The following is a 21,381-nucleotide window of genomic DNA, read 5'->3' as shown; positions in this document are numbered from 1 at the left end:
TAAAAAGGGTATCAACTCTAGAGATAAAACAATAGTTCTGCCACTCTACACGACCCTGGTCCTGCCGCACCTGGAGTATGCTGTCCAGTTCTGGGCACCAGTCCTCAGAAAGAATGTACTGGAAATGGAGCGAGTACAGAGAAGGGCAACAAAGCTAATAAAGGGTCTGGAGGACATTAGTTATGAGGAAAGGTTGCGAGAGCTGAACTTGATATCCCCTCTCAAGAGACGCTTGAAAGGAGATATGATTTCAATTTACAAATACCGTACTGGTGACCCCACAATAGGGATAAAACTTTTTTTGTGGAAGGGAGTTTAATAAGACACGTAGCCACTCATTAAAATTAGAAGAAAAGAGGTTTATCCTTAAACAGAGGAATAACTAGAATCTTTAGGGCTCCAGTGCAAGAAACCATGAAGGGCCCCCACCAGGTGTGATGCTAGGTTTACAAAAGATAGATCCCATAGCAGTGAAGTAAAGAAAGTCATAGGCTTGGGAGGGCATACACATGTACTGTATGTCTATGCATGTATTTATAATATAATTATAATGTGTATATATATATATATATATATATATATATATATATATATATATATATATATATAAATATCGTTACATATCTGAATGTGATTCCCCAGAGCCCCCCTCATTACATCTGGATCTCAGAGAGCCTCCCTACTTACATTAGGATCCCCAAAGCCCCCCTCATTACACCAGGGTCCCCAGAGAGCTCCCCCTTACATCACGATCCCCAGGGAGCCTCCCCTTTACATCAGGGTCCCCTGAAGACCCCCTTACATCAGGGTCCCCAGAGAGCCTCCCCTTTACTTCAGGGTCCCCAGACAGCCCTTTCCTTACATCAGGGTCCCCCCCTTACTTCAGGGTCCCCAAAGAGCCTCTTCCTTACTTTGGGGTCCCCAGACAGCCCCTTCCTTACATCAGGGTCCTCAGAGAGCCTCTCTTACTTCAGGGTCCCCAGAGAGCCCTTCCTTACATCAGGGTCCCCAGAGGGCCTCTTCCCTACATCAGGGTCCCCAGAAACCCCCCCTTACATCAAGGTCCCCAGAGTACCCCCCTTACATCAGGTTCCCTAGAGAACCCCCCTTACATCAGGGTCCCCAGAGGGCCCCTCTAACATCAGGGTCCTCAGAGGGCCCCCCTTACATTGGGGTCTGCAGAGAGCCTCTGCTTTACATCAGGGTCCCCAGAGAGCCCCTTCCTTACATCAGGGTCCCCAGAAAGCCTCCCCTTACATTAGGATCCCTAAAGCCCCCCTCATTATATCAGGGTCCCTAGACAGCCCCCCTTACATCAGGGTCCCCAAAGCCCCCCTCATTACATCAGAGTGCCCAGAGAGCCCCTCCTTACATCAGGTTCCCCAGAGGGCCCCCCTTACTTCAGGGTCCCCAGAGGGCCCCCATTACTTCAGGGCCCCCAGAGGGCCCCCTTACTCCAGAGTCCCTAGAGGGCCCCTCTTACTTCAGGGTCCCCAGACAGTGCCTTTCTTACATTAGGGTCCCCAGAGGCCCCCCCTTACATCAGGGTCCCCAGACAGCTGCACCCCCCCTTTCCAGAGGTTCCCTTGTACCTGGCTGGTCTCCGCTGTCTGTGCACCTCCAACCCCCAGCACATCTCTGTACCTCCCACCTGGGGGGAGGTGGGAAGTGGCGATCGGCAGCTCTATTGTGTCCATGGACGGGGGGATCTCCCTGGGGCTTGTACTTCTCTCTCTGAATGTATACAGTGGAGAGGGGAGGGGCCTCTGACCTGGGAATGTATCGGCAAGAGTGTAGAAGCAGAGCGACACTCTGAAGAGTGAAGCAGATACATGCCCGGGTCAGAGGCCCTCCTCTCTCCACTGTATACATTCGAAGAGAGAACTACAAGCCCCAGGGAGATTCCGCGGGCACCATACAGCTGCCTCTCACCTCCCCCCACTGCATACTAAAAACAGACAGCCAGAGGTGCAGGGGAGATGCCGGGTCTTGGGGCCCCCCACAGCGGCAGAACGGCAGGGCCCAGTCGGAAGTGTGACTGCTGCGACCCTGAAAGTTCCACCACTGCTTAGGATTTATAGTACATCCGGAAAGTATTCACAGCACTTCGCTTTTTCCACATTTTGTTATGTTACAGCCTACAAAATGGATTAAATACATTCTTTCCCCCAAAATTCTACAAACGATACCCCGTAATGAGAACGTGAAAGAAGTTTGTTTACAAATTTATTAAAAATAAAAAACAAAAAAATCCCATGGATTCATAGCTTTGTCATGACACTCACAATTGAGCTCAGGTGCATCCTGTTTCCACTAATCATCCTTGAGATGTTTCTACAAAGTGATTGAATTCCACTTGTGGTAAATTCAATTGATTGGACATGATTTGGAAAGGCACACACCTGTCTATAGAAGGTCCCACAGGTAAAAGTGCATGTCAGAGCACAAACCAAGCCATGAACTGCAATAAATTGACTGTAGACCACCAAGACAGGATTGTATGGAGGCACAGATCTGGGGAAGGGTACAGAAAAATGTGCAGCATTAAAGGTCCCAACGAGCACAGTGGCCTTCATCATCCGTAAATGGAAGAAGTTTGGAACCACCAGGATGCTTCCTAAAGTGGGCAAAACTGAGCGGTCTGGGAAGAAGGGCCTTAGTCAGGGAGGTGACCAAGAACCCGATGGTCACTCTGACAGAGCCCAAGCATTCCTCTGTGGAGAGAGGAGAACCTTCCAGAAGAACACCCATCTCTGCACTCCACCAATCAGGCCTGTATGGTAGAGTGGCCAGATAGAAGCCACTCCTCAGTAAAAGGCATATTATGACAGCCCACCTGGAGTTTGCCAAAAGGCACCTGAAGGACTCTCAGACCATGAGAAACAAAACTCTCTGGTCTGATAAAACAAAGATTCAACTCTTTGACATGAATGGCAAGCGTCATGTCAGAGAAAACCAGGCACCGCTCATCATCTGGCCAATACCATCCCTACAGTGAAGCATGGTGGTGGCAGCCTCATCAGCCAACCTAATAGAGCTTCAGAGGTCTTGCAAAGAAGAATGGGAAAAACTGCAAAAAATAGGTGTGTCAAGCTTGTAGCATCATACTCAAAAAGACTTGAGGCTGTAATTGGTGCCAAAGGTGATTCAACAAAGTATTGAGCAAAGGCTATGAATACTTATGTATATGGCATTTCTTTTTTTCGTTTTTTTATTTTTACTAAATTTGTAAAGATTTGAATAAACTTTTTTCACATTGTCATTATGGGGTATTGTTTGTAGAATTTTGAGGAAAGTATTGAATTTAATCCATTTTGGAATAAGGCTATAACATAACAATATGTGGGAAAAGTGAAGCAATGTGAATACTTTCCGGATGCACTATATGTAGGCGTTCCTTTCCTTATTGGAAGTTTTATTTATCTTACAATATAAACAAAAATTACAGCAGGTCTGCAATGGAGTCAGATTTTGTATCTTTAATCCCCGAGAAGCATAAGGAGCCAGTGAAAGATTAAAAATAAAAATAAAAAAAACTCCACCCAAAAGTAAAATAGCAGTTTTGAGCAGATTGGACCTTTAATATAATAGGGTACTCTTTAATAAAGCACCCTTGGTAGACCTAGAGCCAAAAGCTTGTTTTTTAAATTTCTTTACTGGTGAGGGAAGAAAACCTGGCATAAGATGAAGAAATGCAAAAATATTTTTTTATTTTATTCTGAAAATGGTGGCTGGTGGCTTGTGCTGTATATTAGTTTTAGATCTTTATTTACACTGACTGCTTAATGTAGAACTAAAGGCAAAACTTTATTTTCATTTTGTATAGAGTAAAGGAGGGTTATAACCCGTCGGGTATTGTTTTGCAATCTGTGTCCCACTGGGAAGATATCACTTAACTTCCTGTCCAATAGCCAAAACAGGAAGTGAGAGGAAATCCCTGGTTGTCAAAGAAAAAATACCCTGGGACAGACCCCTAATGGAAAAAGAGGTTGATCCTTCCCCATGCGGCTTGTACCGGTAAAAATGCATATAAAGAAATACAATCCCTGGTTGTTGCCAGAACTAGTGTTCCCATTTAAAGTGGTTGTAAACCCTTAAAACCACTTTGACCTACAGGTAAGCCTAGATTAAGGCAAGCCTAGATTAAGGCTTACCTGTAGGTCCAAGAAATATCCGCCGAAATATTTGCCGAAAGACAGGCACCGCTGTCTACGGCGCATGCGACGTAGACAGCAGCGAGCAGGCACACTGAGCGCGCCGCAGTTAACAGCGATATGCCACGAGTGGCGGCTCCTGTGCCCATGCGCGGGAGTGACGTCATCACAGCTCCGACGAATGACAGCGCCGGAGCAGTGAGACCCACCAAGAAGATGGACGCTCCGCACTACAGGGGACAGGGGTGACTTCGCTGGCTCCTGTGTCAGGTAAGTGACACATAATGGGCTACTATGCAATGCATAGTAGTCTATTATGCTTTACCTTTGCAGGGAATCAAAGAGGAAGTAAACTCATCAGGGTTTACTTCCTCTTTAAACATTTACCCTCTATTACTATTCTGATGACAACCCAACGTTTTAGATTTTAATTAATTTTCACTTTCAGTGATAACTGTAAACATGACAAATACAACAGGTGAATCTCCCTAATAGGGGGAAAGGAAGCAGTAAAAACCTGACAGATGCTCTAATCGCTCTCCACCCCATCAATTACTAAAAACAAAGTTTGCCTTTAGTTACACTACTGCATAGCAGAACTGCAGTCTGCAATTCTACCAGCAGAGGGCAGGGCTGTATAAGTTTTACTCTGTTAGTATTACAAGTTAAAGGATCTCAAGATTACAAAAATAATGTTTAAGTGCTTGTTCACACTAGCGCAATGCCAGACATTGCATGTAATTCGCAGCGCACTGCTGTTCACATTACATGCGATGTCTGTGCGGGTGCGAAGTCAGCCATACAGATAGTATGGCTGATATCGCACCGCTTTCGGGGCAAACACGCACAGGACCCTTTTTTCTGTTCGGACTGTCAGTTCGCAGTGTGATATGCAAGCTGAAATGGGGGTGTCGTTAACATATACTCACACTCCCCAGCAGTTCGCATATGGCAGTGTGAACTGCCTTACGTGTCGAGCGCGATGCGGGAGCCCGCAGTTGATTCGCAGGGTTCTCTCATTGCACTAGTCTGGACCGGCACTTAGGCTCGTTTCACTCTACTGTGATACAGGAACCCTGCGAATCCACTGCGGGTTCCCACATCGCATGTCTCCTGGCGGCAGTTCACACTGCCCTATGTGAACTGCTGGGAGTGTCAGTTAAAAGTTAATGGTACCCCCAAATCAATTTGCAGATTGCAGTGCGATCTGCAAATTCGGACAGGAATCGGATCGCATTGGCGGTCCTGTGCGAGTTTGGTCCAAATGCGATGCAAATTCAGCCATACCATCTGTGTTGCTGTAATCGCATCATACAGAGATCGCATGTGATTTGCACTGCAGTGCGAATCACAACCGATCTCGGACATCGCACCGGTGGGACTCGCCCCTCATTGCTTTACAGGTCGTCTCTTTCCAGAGAACCTTTGTAAGACCATAATTCTTAGTTTAGCCCAAATTCCATTAAATGTCATATTTTACCAACAGATTTCCCATCCATTCAAATAAAATGTCATCTTTTTATGACTTTCTAGGAGAGGAAACTGGAGGCTCCGAATGTGACAAGAGGCTTTTTTTTTTGCATTGCCCAGAATCCCTTTCCATTTTGTAGAGAGTTCCTTGTACATTATTGCCTTTTATTTAAATTATATTTTATTAAAAAAATTTTAGTTATTTTAAAATTATTTCAGTTTAATTGTTATGACACAAAACTTTGTTTCTGGTACAAAACCTGCTGAACATACATTTTAAATTAAAGTGGAATTAAAGCCCTGTAATAATAATGAAAAGTACGCGGGGCGTAGAAAGTTTTTGGCAGAAGAGACTTGCAAAGTTTATTCCTGACCCCGGGTTTTTTATTTATTAAAAGTATGTATTTATGCACCAACAATTAATGCAGCACTTAGGATATTTTTGTACATTCACATCAGCCCCTGTCCTCAGGAGCTTACAATCTAAGATTCATATCTCAGATGTACACTATATTACCAAAAGTATTGGGACGCCTGCCTTTACATGCAAATGAACTTTAATGGCATCTCAGTCTTAGTCCATAGGGTTCAATATTGAGTTGGCCCACCTTTGCAGCTATAACAGCTTCAACTCTTCTGGGAAGGCCGTCCACAAGGTTTAGGGTGTGTCTATGGGAATGTTGAACCATTCTTCCAGAAGCACATTTGTGAGCTCAGGCACTGATGTGGATGAGAAGGCCTGGCTCGCAGTCTTTGCTCTAAGTCATCCCCAAGGAGTTCTATCGGGTTGAGGAAAGGACTCTGTGCAGGCCAGTCAAGTTCCTCCACCCCAAACTCACTCATCTGTATCTTTATGGACCTTGCTTTATGCACTGGTTCAAATCATTTGGTGGAGTGGATATTAGGATGTGGGGTTGTTTTTCAGGGGTTGGGCCTGGTCCCTTAGTTCCAGTGAAGGGAACTCTTAAGGCGTCAGCATACCAAGACATTTTGGACAATTTCATGCTCCCAACTTTGTGGGAACGGTTTGATGATGACCCCTTCCTGCTCCAACATGACTGCGCACCAGTGTACAAAGCAAGCTCCATAAAGATATGGATGAGTGAGTTTGGGGTGGAGGAACTTGACTGGCCTGCACAGAGTCCTGACCTCAACCGATAGAACACCTTTGGGGTGAATTCGAGTGGAGACTGTTAGCCAGGCCTTCTTATCCATATCAGTGCCTGACTCCACAAATGCGCTTCTGGAAGACTGGTCAAAGATTCCCATAGACACTCCTAAACCTTGTGGGCAGCCTTCCCAGAAGAGTGGAAGCTACAAAGGGGGGGCCAGCTCAATATTGAACCCTATGGACTAAGACTGGGATGCCATTAAAGTTCATGGGTGTGTAAAGGCAGGTGTCCCAATACATTTGGTAATATAGTGAATATACAAGTATACATAGTTGGGCCAGTTAACCTACCACATGATCTTGAAGCTCACACAAGCATAGGGAGAACATGCAAACTCCATGAAGGTAGAGCCATGAACCACTGTGCTGTCCTGTATGTCTTATGTCTTCATAGTGGGCTACCCTGTAAGGCCCCTTTCACACGGGACGGATCCGTAATGATCCGCCCCGTGAACATCCACTTGCTCAACAGAGATCGCTCCATTTATCCCCGCTGAGCCGGCGGATGACAGGGCGGTCCCTGCACAGTGTGCAGGGAGTGCCCTGTCAGATCTCCGCTCTCCTCTATGGGAGATCGGATGAACATGGACCGTCTGTCCGTGTTCTTTCGATCCGCTCTGCAGAAGGATAGAAAAATAGGATTTTCCTCCGTCTGCAGAATCGGACCATAGCGGAGACGGATGATATCGGGTCATAGGGATGCATATATGTCCGTATTTCATCCGAAACTGTCCGCATGGGTGAAAGGGGCCTAAGTGGCATGTGGAAGACCCATGTTTTTTATACTTCTTTTTAGACATGACTCAAAAACAAATAAACATTATATAGTGTGTTATAAGAGCTAACTAAAGCTGGTCATACATGGCTCCAATGTTGGCTGATTTGGCTGAGCTCATCTCTGTCTCTTTTCTTTCTCCTCCTATCAATAGGCTTCTTGTCAGTACATGAATTGTGAAGCCCTCTTTTCAGGGGGGTTATGAGAAATGACCCTCCCCAAATAGGATATTGCAATACACCTGTGGGGAAAAACCAGAACCTTCGCTAAGGCTAGATTCACATCTATGCAGGTTGTGGTTGATGTGCTTTTCCAGCACGTTTTGCGGTGTGTTTAATATGTTCTTTGCGTTCTTTTTTGTGTAACTTTGATTCCCTCATTACATCAGGTGTCCCCAGCCAGCGGAGTCCCCCTATACATCAGGTGCCCCCAGCCAGCGGAGTCCCCCTATACATCAGGTGCCCCCAGGCAGCGGAATCCCCCTATACATCAGTTGTCCCAAGCCAGCAGAGTCCCCCTATACACCAGTTGTCCCCAGCCAGCGGAGTCCCCCTATACATCAGTTGTCCCCAGCCAGCGGAGTCCCCCTATACACCAGTTGTCCCAAGCCAGCAGAGTCCCCCTATACACCAGTTGTCCCGAACCAGCGGAGTCCCCCTATACAACAGTTGTCCCGAGCCAGCGGAGTCCCCCTATACATCAGTTGTCCCGAACCAGCGGAGTCCCCCTATACAACAGTTGTCCCCAGCCAGCGGAGTCCCCCTATACACCAGTTGTCCCGAGCCAGCGGAGACCCCCTATACATCAGTTGTCCCGAGCCAGCGGAGTACCCCTATACATTAGGTGTCCCCAGTCAGCGGAGTCCCCCTATACATCAGTTGTCCCCAGCCAGCGGAGTGCCCCTTTACATCAGGTGTCCCCAACCAGCGGAGTGTCCCTATACATCAGTTGCCCCCAGCCAGCGGAGTCCCCCTATACATCAGGTGTCCCCAGCCAGTGGAGTCCCTCCTTACATTAAGTGTCCCCTCAGGTGTGGGCCGCAGGTGATTTGGCCTCCGCCCAATTACAGATGACCAGCTGAAGGGAAGAACCAAAAGGCAGAGCCTGGGTTCCGCCTCTTCTTTCTTCCTCACGATAGTTGGTCTTCAGTAAAATGGCAGCCGGCAGAGACATTTTATTAGTGCCGGTGTTCTGTCCAAAAATGTTCACCTATGGAACAGTGTCCGCTGTGTACTGTGCAGGCGCAGCGCTTGCACAGTATGGAGCACAAGGAGATTCGGAAAATTTCCAAAGATGAACGGCTCCTGCGCCATGAGTCCAGGTGTAAGCCCCACCATCCAAGTGGACATAGGGCTGCACATAGTTAGAGGGACCCTTGCAGGCTTGTGTCGCTCGCCACGCTTCGGGCACGGCCTCGCTTTGCTCGGCTCTTTTTTATTCTAACTATGTCCACTTGGATGGTGGGGCTAGAACCTGGACTCACGACGCAGGCGCCGTTCATCTTCGGATCTTTTCAGAATCTGCTTGTCATGTGTACTGCGAATGCGGACACTATCTGACAGGACACCGCCACAGCCTCTAGTGGGAAAAAAGATTTCCCGGGACATTTCCCAGGAAATGGTAAGGCCGGGACAAAGGTCTAAATCCTGAGAATTTCCCAGGACAGTTGGCGAGTATGCTCTTCTGGCTTGTAGCATGGATGGGACATTTGGCTGAGACTTTCTCTCTCTCTCAATTTCCAGGGTTTTGAAGCCAACAACTCCAGGGAAGGAAGTGCATACATAATATATTACACATGCATAAAGAGAGCATTCCCTAAGACACAAAGTTCAATAGGACTTTAAAAGTACCACACCAAGAAAAAATCTCCAAGTAAAAAACAACTTTTATTGTCTATGTTCAGTAAAAACTTAAATAAGGCACCAAGTTAAACACATAATACAAAACTGTACACTTTAAATCAAGATGAGGACAGTTATAAAACATGTTATATAAATGCTGTCATACATTTTTAAAGATTCCACTCATAGCGTCTTGAATATGTTCTCGACACGTTTCGCAGGGCAGAGTCTGTTTCTTCAGGAAGACAAACTGATGAAGTAGAACTGTCAAAAGACATAAAATATGGACATTAACTTCTTGCAAAACAATTATGAAGGAAGTATACAGTGCATGTATAAATACAAAATAATATGATTGTCACAGTGGTAACAAAAATGTGAAGGACGACCTGCTGTATAAGGACTGCAAGATGCTGATATAAATATCTAATGCTCAACAAACACTCCTATAGAGTTTGTATGGCTTTAGTGTGGATGTCAGACCGGCATCAATGAGCTTTAGTCTGGGCATTAGACAGGCATTTTACAAGCATTAATGAGGAGTTAAAAATGCTCCACAAACACCCTATGGGTAGTTTTGAAGCATTTGATGAACGTTAAAACTGCTCCACAAATGCCTATTTTATTACAGTAAATGAACAAATCTTAATGCCCTGCAACCGCCTACCAGAGCATTTACCATAGACTTGAATGGGGGGCGTTGAAAAGGCTTCAAACACCTCCTGACTCGACATGAGGCTTCAATTTTGAAGCAACACGACTCTAACGCTTAGTGTGAACAGCACTGTATATCTATTGTATCTTGTGCATAGGCATTTGGGGGGCTTTTTAAAACGCCTCTCAAACACCTGCTCTTAATGCCAGTGTGAACTCAGCCTAAGGCAAATTCAGGTAAGTACACTGCTTAAAAAAAAAAAAACTTATCAGGGCTGGCCCAAGACATTGTGCTGCCTGGGTCCAGAAATGAAATGCTGCCCAGCCCACCTCCCCCCCCCCCCCCAAAAAAAAAACTCACCCCCACCAAAAGCCCCCACAACCATTATTTTATATCATGGCAATGAACGCTAAAATTTAATTTATCAGGAAATCAGATTTACATGCGACAGTGGTGGGGGGTTCAGTCAAATGCAATGGTGGTGGGGGGGATAGACACAGGCAGGGGAAGCAGGGGGGGTAAGGAACAAGTAGGAGAGGTTTAGACACAGGCAGGGGTGACCGGGGGGTTTAGGACACAGGCAGAGGGGAGGTTAGACACAGGCAGGTGTGGCGGTTTAGACACAGGCAGGGGTGGTGGGGGGTTTAGACACAGGCAGGGGCGGCGGTTTAGACACAGGCAGGGGTAGTAGGGGGGTTTAGACACAGGCAGGGGGGATGTTAGACACCAGCAGGTGTGGCGGGGGGGTTTAGATGCAGGCAAGGGTGGAGGAGGGGTTAAACGCAGGCAAGGGTGGCAGAGGGGTTAGACGCAGGCAAGGGTGGCAGAGGGGTTAGACGCAGGCAAGGGTGGCAGAGGGGTTAGACACAGGCAGGGGTGGCAGAGGGGTTAGACACAGGCAGGGGTGGCAGAGGGGTTAGACACAGGCAGGGGTGGCAGAGGGGTTAGACAAAGGCAGGGGTGGCGGTGGGTAAGAATCAGGCAAGCACCCTGACTGCCATTTGGTATCAGGATGAAATCCTTGGACCATTATCAGACCCTACGCTGGTGCAGTGGGTCCTGGGTTCCTCCTGGTATACGACAATGCCTGGCCTCATGTCGCGAGAGTATGCAGCCAGTTCCTGAAGGAATCGATACCATTGAATGGTCCCCACGCTCACCTGACCTAAATCCAATAGAACACCTCTGGGACATTATGTTTTGGTCCATCCGACGCCGCCAGGTTGCACCTCAGTCTGTTCAGGAGCTCAGCGATGCCCTGCTCCAGATCTGGGAGAAAATACCCCAGGACACCCCAAGACACCATCTGTTGTCTCATTAGGAGCATCCCCGATGTTATCAGGCATGCATACAAGCATGTGGGGGCCATACAAACTAATGTAAGGGGTGTGATGGGAGATCAATTCACTTTGGTGAGATTTCCTGTTGCCTCTCCCAGACAAAATATGAAGGGAAATTTTCTTAGTAGCAAACTGTCAGCAAAAATACCAGATTAGGATTAAGTACCCATTCACATCGTTGCCACTTGTCATACAAATTTGACAGATCCAAAATCACATGACAAGTCGCACCTTGTTGACAATGGAACTGATCAAATGGGTGCGTCTTCGACTTTGAGGTGCCTCGCCGATTTGAAATAGAAGTTGTGATGACCTGCGGCTTTCAAATCTATTTCAAAGTTGTATTCGGTGTGTGAACGGGGGCTTAACCCTTTCCTACTCCATCTAAAAAAAAAAAAAACTACCTTTTACTTTTGGAAACACTATGGGTCGATTTACTAAAGGCAAATAGTCTGATCACTGTGTCACTCCATAGCTTACTGAATGTGGTGAAGCTCTGTTGACCTCCATAATCCAATCATGTGAAAGTATAAATACTGATTTTTCGATCTTCTTTGCACAGATTTTCACCACATTCACTAAGCTAAGGACAATTTCCCCTGTAAAGTCACACACAGTAAATTCAATTTCTGGGGATGTTTTGTACTCGAATGGTGTACTGAACTCCTCCAACATTCCATCCTGCAGGGGAAGAGGCCTGAAGACTGGCGCTAATCACTAGAAAGGGTTTGGCGCTGATTTGTGTGTTGAATCTCCCCAACAGGGACACAGGTAGCAGTTAAACCTGACAGGGGATGTAACCCCTCAACACTTTATCCAAACCTACAGATACAATTTCATGTCCAATTCAAAGTGAAATTGGTTACATTAACCACCTCGCGCCCGCCCTATAGCCGAATGACGGCCGTAGAGCAGGCGCGTTCGTCCGGGCGGTCGTCCCTGGATGTCCTGATGTTTACTTCCGCAATGCACGCCGCCGCGGGCGCGCATCGCGGAAGTTCTGTGTTCGCCGTGTCCCCCAGGGACAGGCAAACACAGATCGCTGTAAACGGCCAATCACAGCGGCCGTTTACAGCGTGATCGGCATGTCCAATGGGAGATGATCTCATATGTAAACATATGAGATCATCTCTCAGCGCCGCTCTCCCTCCTCGCACAGACAGTGTGAGAGGGGAGAGATGAACGGCTGCAGCGGCAGCCGTTCTGCCTCTAGTTAAAAAAAAAGTAAAAAAATAAAATAAAAAGTGCAATCCTCCCCCAGCAGTGCCATCCTCCCCCAGCAGTGCCATCCGCCCCAGTGCCATCTGCCCCAGTGCCATCCACCCCAGTGCTACCTGCCCCCAGTGCCATCCACCCCAGTGCTACCTGCCCCCAGTGCCACCTGTTGTCAGTGCCACCTGTCGTCAGTGCCACCTGTCGTCAGTGCCACGTATAAGTGCCATCTGTCATCAGTGTCACGTGTCATCAGTGCCACATAGTGCCATCTGTCATCAGTGCCACGTATCTTTGCCATTTGTCATCAGTGCCACCTGTCAGTGTCACGTGCCATCTGTTGTCAGTGTCACGTGTCATCAATACCACTTATCAGTGCCATCTGTCATCAGTGTCACACGTCATCGGTGCCATGTATTAGTGCCATCTGTCATCGGTGGCATGTATCAGTGCCACGTATTAGTGCCATCTGTCATCAGTGCCACGTATCTTTGCCATTTGTCATCAGTGCCACCTGTCAGTGTCACGTGCCATCTGTTGTCAGTGTCACGTGTCATCAATGCCACTTATCAGTGCCATCTGTCATCAGTGTCACACGTCATCGGTGCCATGTATTAGTGCCATCTGTCATCGGTGGCATGTATCAGTGCCACGTATTAGTGCCATCTGTCATCAGTGCCACGTATTAGTGCCACGTGTCTTCAGTGCCACGTATTAGTGCCACGTGTCATCAGTGCCACGTATAAGTGCCACGTGTCATCAGTGCCACATATTAGTGCCATTTGTCATCAGTGCCACATATTAGTGCCATCTGTCATCAGTGCCACGTATAAGTGCCATTTGTCATCAGTGTCACGTGTCATTGTCCTGGTGCTTTAAAAGTGTAATAAATAGTCAACAAGTTAGATGTGTAATTTATGTTCCTAGACCACATGATGGCGCTACCTGCATGTTGGGCCTCTCTATGTGGCCAGGCTGTGAAAAAGTCCCACACATGTGGTATTGTAATACTCAGGAGGAGTAGCAGAATTTTTTGGGGGGTGTCATTTGTGGTATACACATGCCACGTGAGAGAAATAACCTATTACAATAACAATTTTGTGGAGAAAAAAAAAATGAAAAATCTTAATTTTGCAAAGAATTGTGGGAAAAAAATGACAACATCAAAAAGCTCACTATGCCTCTTACTAAATACCTTGGAATGTCTACTTTCCAAAAAGGGGTAATTTGGGGGGTATTTGTACTTTCCTGACTTGTTCGGGTCACAAGAAATGAGATCGGCCACCAGTACATCAGATGTGATCAATTTTGTGCGATTCGCACCACAGATTGTAGACTCTCTAACTTTCACAAAGACCAAATAATATCCACTAATTTGGGTTATTTTTACCAAAGATATGTAGCAGTATAAATTGTGGCCAAAATTTATGAAGAAAAATTAATAATTTGCATAATTCTGTCACAGAAACAAAGAAATATGCGTTTTTTTTCAAAAAATTTCGGTCTTTTTTCATTTATAGCGCAAAAAATAAAAACCCCAGAGGTGATCAAATACCACCAAAAGAAAGCTCTATTTGTGGGGAAAAAAAGGACAAAAAATTCATTTGGGTACAGTGTTACATGACTGAGTAATTGTCATTCAAATTGTGAGAGCACCGAAAGCTGAAAATTGGTCTGGGCAGGAAGGGTGTTTAAGTGCCCAGTAAGCAAGTGGTTAAAGAGGAATTAAACCCTCTAGAAAAAAAATAAAAATAAACACCCTGCAAGACAAAGGCATAGTGAGCTAGTTATGTATAGCATACTAGCTCATTATAAATCACTTACCTGTGATCGAAGCCCCCAAAGCGGTCCTCGTTCCCCTCCTCCATCCCCGCCATATCTCCCGGAGTGACTTCTGGGTATTGCAGCTCCGGCGCTGTGACTGGCCTGAGCCGCGATGATGTCACTCCCACACATGCACGGGCATGAGCCACCACTAACGGCACAATCGCCGCTAAAAACGGCACGCTCAGTGTGCCTACGTGCCAATGTCAGCAGACGTGTCCACTAACATCCACCATTCCATAGAGGTGAATGGATGGTCTGATCAGATCCACCTGAATAACGGACAGGCCGACCTGATCGCACAGCCTGTGTGAAAGGGGTTTAAAGTCACAACAATATCCTCCTTATTCAACAAAATGAATCCATACATATCCACCATTTAATCACTTCAGTCCCGGAAGGATTTACCTCCTTAATGACCAGCCCATTTTTTGCGATACGGCACTGCGTTATTTTAACTGACAATTGTGCGGTCGTGCGACATTGTACCTAAACAAATTGTATGCCCTTTTTTTCCCCCACAAATAAAGCTTTCTTTTGGTGGTATTTGATCACCTCTGCGGTTTTAATTGTTTGCTCTAGAAACAAAAAACGACCAACAATTTCGAAAATATATATTATATATATATATATATATATATATATATATATATATATATATATATATATATTTTTTTTTTTTTTTTTTTACTTTTCTAATAAAAAAACAACATTCCTCAATTTAGGCCAATATGTATCCTGCTACATATTTTTGGTAAAACAATCCCAATTAGTGTATATTGATGGTTTGCGCAAAAGTTATCATGTCTACAAAATAGGGGATAGATTTAGGGACTTTTTTCTTTTTTACTAGTAATGGCGGCGATCAGCAATTTTTAGCAGGATTACGACATTGCGGTGGAAAAATCTGACACTAAGTGACACTTTTTGGGAACCAGCGACACCAATACAGTGATCAATGCTAAAAAAAATGCACTGTCACTGTATAAATGACACTGGCAGGGAAGGGGTTAACATAAGGGGCAATCAAAGGATTAAATGTGTTCCCTGGTTGTGCCTTCTAACTGTGTGGGGGATGCTGACACTAGATATAGAGAGAGATCGGTGTTCCTGATTAGTAGGAATCACACATCTCTCTCTTCCTCTGGGACAAAACGACGGTCTGCCTGGTTTACAGACCACCGTTCTGTTGTTCCTCTGAATGATCGCAGACCCGCTGATTAGGTCCTGCTGTGTCCAATCACAGTGGGAGCGGGTTGCATGCACATGCCCCAGACCAGGAAGTGCAAACAAAGTACAGCTATGTTGTTTTTGTGCAGCCGGGCCGCCCTGCGGCAGTAAATGTGTGGTGGGCGGCCTGCAAGTAGTTAATTGTCCTCGGAAATTTTTCATGAAATTATTTCTCGTTGTGTGTTTTTCTGCCTCCTTACCAACGTTCTCCTCCTCGAGCTTCTCAACCTCTCCTTTTCCCCCTCACACCCATTTCTTTTAAACAAGCAGTGCATATTATATTAGTTGCAATCATGTGTGAGCAAAAAATAAAAGAAAATAATTTGGAGGGGGCTGAGAGCCACAGAGGATATTTTTTTGAGTTAAGAATACATATTTGAAAAGATGGTTTTAAAATCAGAGTTTAGTGTCACTTCTAAGTAGGACTGGGGAAAAAATCAATTGAAATCTTGAATCGAGTTGAGAGGTCAAATCGATTCAAAATTTAAACAAATGGATTGTTTTAGATATTTTTTTTCACCACTGCGCCGGTCCTGAGGTGCTGTGGGCAGAACTTTTTAGGCGAGGCCATGGCTTCGGCCTAGTCCACGAGGCCAGAAGCCGTGGACTAGGCCGGAGTCACGGCCTTGCCTAAAAACTCCTGCCCACAGCTCCTCAGGACTGTCCATCAAAAAAAAAACAAAAAAAACAATCTTGATTTCAATCGTGAATCGAGTTTTTTTTTTAAATCGTAGACTTTATTTTTATTTTTTTTTAAATCGCCCAGCTCTACTTCTAAGCCTCGTACACAATAATCGTTTTTTTGTTCTACGCAGCGGGCTAAACAAAGAAAAAAAAGAAAACTGACAATTCAGGGGGAGCCGCTGTACTATCAATGCAATGTTAGTACGGCGATCTCTCCTGCTGTGCGATTCCCACCCACCAGAATACTCCGGTCAGCACTGAATGGGAGTCGCTCAGCAGACCTCTTTCAGTCATCACCCTTCCAGAGAAGCTGGCTAAAAGAACGGCTTGTCGGATTGGCTGCAGTACACACGGGCAGAACGAACACCCGACATTCACCCGTGTGTACGAGGCCTAAGAGTCCCCTTCCCATCCAAGTATGAAATCATTTGGCTACAACACAAGCAGTAATACAAACATTGCATTTTTTTATTCAAAATTATTATTAATATTAAACATTTGAGAGTCTATTGTTATTCTCTCTATTGTTAATAAGAGAATCCATTTATAGTAGAATAAAATACACCAGAAAAACTGAATCTGAGCTTTTATACAGTCGACCCGTGATAATGCAATTCTATTACCCTACTGTGCAAATGAAGACAATTAGAGAGAATAGAGCATTGTGCAGCACATGTCAGAAGAAACATGCAATAATAATTCTGCCCATACGGCTTCAGTTCACAGATAGGACAATTAGGGTCGTTCACACCACAAAAACACATTCCAGATCTGTTCCGGATGTGTTTCTGCATGCGTGTTTTTAATGCATTTTTGGATGCATTCCAGATGCTTTTTTTTCTTTTTTTCAGTGTAATGGGATCCGGTGCGTTTTTCATGCATTTTACCGCGTTCCAGTACAAGAAAAATGCAATACTTACATTTTTTTTTCTGGAACTAGAAAGCCCCGGAACTGACCGCATTGGTGTGAACTATGCCATAGAAAACCATATAAACTACTTTCCATGCGTTTTTGATGCAGAAAAAAACGCACTGGACTGCATGTGGTGTGAACAACCAGCTATCAGTGACTCCTGTACTGTACAGCCGCTCAGTACCTGGGAAGGGAGACAAGCACTATTGCCCGTTGTCAGCTGACATGGCAGAGCAGCTATAGGATCTGGAAGGATCCCGACCATATTGTTGGGATCCACCCAGCTGCCTGATTAACAGCTAGCTCTGAATCTCAGTCCACAGGTAAGGCCTGGTTCACACCTGTGCATTTTTTTGTGCGTTTTTAGTTTTGCAGAAACACACTACAGTGTGGCTATAGTTCACATCCGTGCGTTTTATGTTACATGTCCTTATTTAGGGCCACATGCAGTCCAGTGCATTTTTTTTCTGGAATCAAAAACGCATGTAAAGTAGGTTATATGGTTTTTAACCCTTTCATTACTATTTTTGGCATCTGGTGTTTACAAGGTAAAATCCATATTTTTTGTTAGAAAATTACTTGGAACCCCCAAACATTATATATATATTTTTTAGCAGAGACTCTAGAGAATAAAACGGCGATTGTTGCAATATTTTATGTCACACGGTATTTGCGCAGCAGTGTTTTAAACGCAACTTTTTGGCAAAAGGGACACTTTCATGAATTAAAAAAAAAAACGAAACAGTAAAATTAGCCCAGTTTTTTTGCACAATGTGAAAGATAATGTTACGCCGAGTAAATAGATACCAAACATGTCACACTTTATAATCGCACGCACTCGTGGAACGACGACAAACTATGGTACCTAAAAATCTCAATAAGCGACACTTTAAAATTTTTTACGGTTACCAGGTTAGAGTTACAGAGGAGATCTAGTGCTAGAATTATTGCTCTCGCTCTGACGATCGCGGCGATACCTCACATGTGTGATTTGAACACCGTTTACATATGTGGGCACGACTTCTGTATGCGTATCGCGGGGACGGGGGTCGCTTTAAAAAAAAATATATATTTTTTTTTATTTTAAAATTAAATAGTTTTTAAAAAAAAATAAAAAATTTTGATCACTTTTATTGCTGTCACAGGGAATGTAAACATCCCTTGTGACAGTAATAGGTGGTGACAGGTACTCTTTATCCCTCCTTTACACTTCAATGTATTCAGATCGCTGAAAACGGAGATTCTGAATACTGTATATTTTTTTTAAAACCGGCGCCATTGGCAGCCGAGTAAACGGGAAGTGACGTCATGATGTTGCTTCCGTGTTTACAATTAGGAGACTGGAATGAAGCCGCTTACTGCTTCATTCCAGTCCCTCCCCAGCTGCTGGAAGCGGCGGATGTGAGATCGGTGATCCTGAATAAACGGGAGCACCGGTAAGAGCGGCGGGAGGGGGGGGACGTCCCAATCCTCCGGCATAACAGCCGAGCGGTTTTTAGCCGCATCATTTGTTATGGCTGGATAGCCGATCGCCCGTTCTGCAAAACGGTACCGGGATGATGCCTGCAGGTGCGGGTATCATCCCGGTATAACCCCTGGAAGCCGAGTACGCACATCTGTGTACGCTCGGCGGGAAGGGGTTAAGAAGAACACGCTGCATTTTTCCTGCACTGGAACACTGGAATAAGAAACAAAAAAAACACTGGAATGCACCTAAATGCACTAAAACACACATATCCGTATTTAGGGCCAGTTCATATCATAGAAACGCAGTCCGGATGCGTTCCAGATCCTTTTCGGCATGCGTGTTTTTGATGCAATCCAGGTCATTTTTTCTACCTCTTTTTTCGTAACCTTAAATGTGTGTTTCAGTGCATTTTTGGTGCTTTTATTGCATTCCAGTGCGTTTTTGGTGCATTTAGTTGCATTCCAGTGCGCTTTTGGCATGTTTTACAGTGTTCCAGTATAGTCAAGTGCAGGAAAAGTTTTTCCTGGAACTGGAACACTGTAAAATGCACCAAAAATGCACTGAAACACATATGTTCTTATTTAGGGCCAGTTCACACCACATGCTGTCCAGTGCGATTTTTCCTACATCAAAAACGCATGGAAAGTAGGTTATATGGTTTCCTATGGCATAGTTCACACCAGTGCGGTCAGTTCCAGGGCTTTCCAGTTCCAGAAAAAAAAGTAGAACACGCTGCATTTTTCCTGCACTGATCTGTATTGGAATGCTGTAAAAAGCATCAAAAACGCACTGGAACACACATGTCCTTATTTAGGGTTAAGAAAAATGGGAGGGAAATGCACTGGACTGCATTAAAAATGCACCAAAAATGTGAATGCAGAAAAGCATCCGGACTGCGTTTCTATGGTGTGAACTGGCCGTAAGGACCTGTGTGTTCCAGTGCATTTTTGATGCGTTTTACAGCATTGCAGCACAGTCCAATGAAGGAAAAATGCAGCATGTTCTATTTTTTTTCTGGAACGCACTGGAAATGCAAGCACTGGTGTGAACTATGTCATTGAAAAGCATATAACCTACTATCCATGCGTTTTTTCAGCAGAAAAAAATGCACCGGACTGCATGTGGTGTGAACTGGCCCTTTACCATTGGTCACTGGATCCGACTACAACTGAGCGCAGTGAAGAATTGGGGTGAAGGGTGCGATGCCCCCGGGCATCCATTGGGTGAGGAGGGGGCATCCAGGGACAGAACAGACACAGACTGCCGAAGCAGCTCCGACTGTCTGGAAACTCCCCAGGGGGTGGTAGGTCTGCCTACAGCTCCCCGGGCACCTCGGGCACACACTACTTGTTTGGTACATTGCACTCCGCTTCTCTGCTAAGGCAGGAATACAGAGGGGGGCGGTAATATCACTCCGCCTGACACTGCCGCACTATAGAAGCCGCATCGGCTGATGCGCCGGCTGTTCTCTGCGTGGCCGCCGTTTCCGCTGCCAATAAACAGTCCCACATCTGATAGTCGGCTCGGCAAGCCGAGGTGGCGATCGACCAGTCACTGTGTGGCGATCGACGGGTTGCCGACCCCAGCTATAGAGGGATATGCATTCTTCATATTTCATGTCTGAGGTTTACAAACACTTTTACCCCCCCCCATCATTAGTGGTCATGGAAGTGTCATGTAACCATCCCTGTATTAGGGGTCTGGGGCAGTGAAAGTCCCCTCCCCCTCCTATTTCTAGTCATAGCAGCCCCCTCTATGTATATGGGATGGAGGACAGGAAGTGTTACTGAATGATCACCATGGTGACCAGGAAATATAATGCAGATCTGAGGGCTGCTACTCTGCAATATATTACATTTGTTTTATATCATCAGAGGGGGGAGGGGGGTCAGCTTACAAATTATAGGGGCCTCAAGTCCGCCCTCCCCTCCCCCACACCCCCTCTTTTCCAGCAATGATGAGGGGGATTAGGAGGCACAGACTGGGGGGCAGATGAGGGGTGATGGGGGGCTCCAGCTATGTCTGTCCCCCCTCCCCCGGATATTATCACCTCTACAGCCGGCTATATACTCCCCATTACACCTCAGAGCTCACCTCACACCACAGAGCACACAGTATATTCTGTCTGACCTACCCCCCACCTACTTACCTCCCCCCCACCGCCTTCTCCTACCTACCCCCGGCTCTCCTCCCCTCTGTACTCCTCACCTGTAAAGCTCTGCTCTCCTCACTCACCAAAATTCCCGGATTGGGTGATTTCTTCAGCTTTCCCAGCAAATATAAACTCATATCAATTTCTCATTCACAACCATTAGCCAAGATGGCGCCCAACTCCCACCCTCCTCACTGCACAGCCTTCAGCTGATTGGACAGGGACATAGTGGTATGCAAATTAGCTATGGGAAAACGGAGACTGCCACCTAGTGGCAATTTTAAAGAATTAAACCCTTAAAAAACCCATTAGAATGTAATGAAATGTGAAATGAATGTAATGATATAAGATGTAGATGTGTACAGTGTTGTATGATGACATATGGGCAACAAATACGATGCTGTGAGGTCACCATAAGATGAATGACAGGCGCTTACTAGAGGGGGATGAGGCTGAGCCTGTCTCAGGTCACTTCTCATTACGAGTTGCTGA

General features: G+C 45.6%; 1 long non-coding RNA gene across 3 annotated transcripts in view; it reads right to left on the bottom strand.

The window, feature by feature from the left end:
• Nucleotides 1-9,437: 9,437 nt before the first annotated feature.
• The window catches only part of LOC143930699 (uncharacterized), a 173,119-nt gene continuing 161,175 nt past the window's right edge, over nt 9,438-21,381 (bottom strand). For all 3 annotated transcript variants that reach the window (XR_013262810.1, XR_013262813.1, XR_013262812.1), the window contains one exon: nt 9,438-9,675. This is a non-coding gene — a long non-coding RNA (uncharacterized LOC143930699). The remainder of the gene's footprint in view (nt 9,676-21,381) is intronic.

The sequence above is a fragment of the Lithobates pipiens genome, unplaced genomic scaffold, assembly GCF_037356315.1.
Source record: "Lithobates pipiens isolate NorthernLeopardFrog02 unplaced genomic scaffold, aLitPip1_a1.2 Scaffold_10, whole genome shotgun sequence".
Lineage (NCBI taxonomy): Eukaryota > Metazoa > Chordata > Amphibia > Anura > Ranidae > Lithobates > Lithobates pipiens.
Note: the sequence above shows the minus strand (reverse complement) of the source record. Positions and strands in the feature narration are given on the sequence as shown.